This window comes from Myotis lucifugus, unplaced genomic scaffold, assembly GCF_000147115.1.
Source record: "Myotis lucifugus unplaced genomic scaffold, Myoluc2.0 scaffold_73, whole genome shotgun sequence".
Classification (NCBI taxonomy): domain Eukaryota; kingdom Metazoa; phylum Chordata; class Mammalia; order Chiroptera; family Vespertilionidae; genus Myotis; species Myotis lucifugus.
In genome coordinates this window covers 4184860-4185712 of record NW_005871121.1, presented here as the reverse complement: position 1 = coordinate 4185712, position 853 = coordinate 4184860, and positions in this window count along the sequence as shown.

Sequence of the window (853 nt, the reverse complement as noted above, 5' to 3'; positions counted from 1 at the left end):
AAGTCATGATCAACTGCAGACTCATGCCAGAATCTTGACGACAGCAGGAGACCAGCCATTATGCTACCTAGGACCCAGCAACCTCTGCTGTGCGAAGCCTGTGCTGACCTTGTGGACCCCATCATGGGCCTTGACACTCTTGGTGGGTGCCGCATGACACCCGGTGAGGAAAAACCATCACAGACTCCACAGGTGACTGGTGGGTACTGTGTTTCTGGGGATGGAGGGTGAGGTGGTGGTGTGTGCATATATTTTAAAGAGGCAGAAACACATACTTTTTCTTTCAAGTAGGTAAAAGGAGTCACTTCAGGAACAGTCTCTGAAATGCACAAAGGTCTAGTTTTAATGCCTGTCAATGAAATGTAGTAAAATATAATAATAGGGAAAGAGTAAAAGAGAGGTGCTATTTTCTTTTTTAATATATTTTTATTGATTTCAGAGAAGAAGGGAGAGGGAGAGATAGAAACATCAATGATGAGAGAGAATCATTGATTGGCTACCTCCTGAATGCCCCCTACTGGGGATTGAGCCCGCAAGCCAGGCATGTGCCCTTCACCGGAATTGAACCCGGGACCTTTCAGACCACAGGCCAACACTCTATCCACTGAGCCAAACCAGCCAGGGCAAGGTGCTATTTTCTTTTTCCCTTCCTATGTCAAAAGATCTACATAAAACCACCGGGGCCAAAAAATTAGTGTTGCTTATTTGTCTGAAACAATGAAGCTCCCCAAACTGCCTTTAAGAACAGAGTAACAGAGGAGCCCTGACCACATTATTATCCTATATAATAAAAGGGTAATATGCAAATTGGCCCTAAGGGCGGAACGACCAGTCACTATGATGTGCACTGATC